General features: G+C 34.2%; 1 protein-coding gene across 1 annotated transcript in view; it reads right to left on the bottom strand.

The window, feature by feature from the left end:
• The window catches only part of LOC137645965 (dynein intermediate chain 2, ciliary-like), a 469,865-nt gene that overhangs the window by 366,684 nt on the left and 100,681 nt on the right, over positions 1-2,500 (bottom strand). The window lies entirely within an intron of this gene.

Genomic DNA, 2,500 nt, shown 5'->3' with positions numbered 1-2,500 from the left:
TATATTATAAATTATATATATATTGAATATATAATTTCTTTCTTGTATGCTCACCTCTCCCCGCCCTCGGGTAGGGGGGAGATGAATAGTATACCTTGGTGGCATGAAGGTGTGTGTTTGAGTATATCTATCTAAATATTTAACCGTCATTTTTGACGAGTCGCGTACACTATTATTACTATATACGTAATGAATAAAAATCTAAAATATTTTAAGATTAGTAACAACGTTCAAATAGATAAGTAAAATATACACTCTGGAACGATACATATGTAAACCTGTTGAACCGAAAATAATTTACAAAATGTTTGAACGTCTGAAATGTCATCGATTCAACTGCCAGATTAGGAAGATTATTCCACAATCTGGTCACACCTGGAGTGAAACATCTAGAATAATTCTGCCTTAAGATAGAGAAGGCATGACTGTTCGAATTAATTGCTTAACTAATATTACGAACATGATGGTATAGTTTGGGAAGATCTAAGAGCAAAGGATGGTCAGAATTATGAAAAATCTTATGCAATATAAGTTAATTTTAGCTTTATCTCTATTAAGGGATCAAATAATCATAAGTCAACATTCAGGAGTTCGAATTCATTCATCATCTGCATATACAACGAGATTGTTTTCTAGCTCATATACATATAGGATATGGTACACAAAAGGAAAAATAAAACACAAGAGCAAAGGTTTTATGTTTCTCTTCCAGAGTCTGTTTTCCCAATAGACTAAGTCTACCATCTCTCAAAAGAATAAGGCTTAGGATCTATTTCCACCAGTTTTGGGGTGACGTAAAGCGGGCGAGGGGGCTGGGATATATAGACATATACTGTGGACATATTGGCCGTCAATTACCGTCTTTTCACTGGAACAAAGATGCGAACACCAACTGTGGATGATGCTTAAATCCTTTCATACTTGATACATGGAAATATATGACGCATTTAAAGTTTAAATATGAATAAAAGGCCGTTTAAGTACACAGAAGCAATAATGAGCGACATTAACACCTTTCTCTCGCTTGTAAACATGAACGTTTATGTAGTCATTTTCTTTTACTACTTCCGTCATATATCAAAACGCAATAACGACGGTCTTATAGGTTGCCAGACGAACAATTGTATAAAGTTCGTGAGCAGATGAGCTTACGTCGAATTTTATGGACCAAGACAATAACTAGATCTTTCACTTCTCTGTTGACAGTTTGTCGTCATGTACAATTGTTACCCTTGACAATGGGCAAATCGTTCATAGAAAACGGTGCTGCATCGGTGAACTAATGGCGAATGCTATTATGCAAGAGAGAGAGAGAGAGAGAGAGAGAGAGAGAGAGAGAGAGATGAGAGAGAGAGAGAGAGAGAGAGAATGGGTCATTAATAATAATCATAATATGAACGGATGTGATTGTTCTAATCTACTTGTAAAAAATAGAGAAAAAAAAGCAAAGGGACGAGATTAGCCATTCTGTTATTACGTATATTAAGGCTTCGCTATCAAGATGTCCACGTTCCATCAGAGGAAACTTGATAGCTATTTAAACGGTAGGTTTGAAAGCTTCGTGCAAAACCCGGCCATTTTAAAAGTCAATTGAACACAGTCGATAATTTTGAACTAAAAGGTTGAAATAACCATCCATAACGGGGTAATATCTCATAATTAGCTATAATGTCTTTCCTTGTTTCCAGATATCCCAATGCTGTATATAGCCAGAAATTGAATTACGAACACACTCGTACTATATATATATATATATTATATATATATATATATATATATAATATATATATATATATGTAACTTAATATGTGAAAACATAAATATCGCATTCCAACTCATTTCTTAACCCCCTCAGATCCGCTTTCCTCTGCCTTCCTGTATTTTTCCCCCTATTAATGACATTATTTTCTATTTCTTGTGTAAAATGACATTACACTATCAACCTTTCTCCCACGAAATTACACTCAATTTAAATTTAATATACTAATAAACAATGTAAAAACCAACCTCAATTGAGCATATCAATACCCATATATATTATGTTTATGACATTATACAGTAGTGTTTCTCCTCATTCTTTAAGATTAGATGTGATTTGTGGAATTTATAATGATTGGGGGGGGGGGATAACACCGCTGTACAATTAAACTAAATTCTTTAGGGGAACATTTCCCACGTAAAAATAACCAAATATGTTTTGAAATACCTTTTATAATTTGCGTCAACGAGAGTTGTTGAGGGCGGTTAACATAAGTAAATCTATTTGGATAAAAGTTTCAAGTGACCATCTGTATTACAATATTGCAAACACTTTTAAAGAAAGAAAAGTTACTATAGTGTGTGAGGAAGGGGGTGGGACAGAAAGAGAATAGAAAGGCATCTATTGTTCACTTTCCTTCCTAAGTATGTAAAGCCTAACCCCTATCCACCACTGCCGTAGAGGTTTTAAATGGAGTTTGAGTTTGTTTCTTACAGTTTTGTGTGCATTGAATCTGCATAA

Source organism: Palaemon carinicauda, chromosome 8 (assembly GCF_036898095.1).
Source record: "Palaemon carinicauda isolate YSFRI2023 chromosome 8, ASM3689809v2, whole genome shotgun sequence".
NCBI lineage: Eukaryota > Metazoa > Arthropoda > Malacostraca > Decapoda > Palaemonidae > Palaemon > Palaemon carinicauda.
This window is presented reverse-complemented; position numbering and strand designations above follow the sequence as displayed.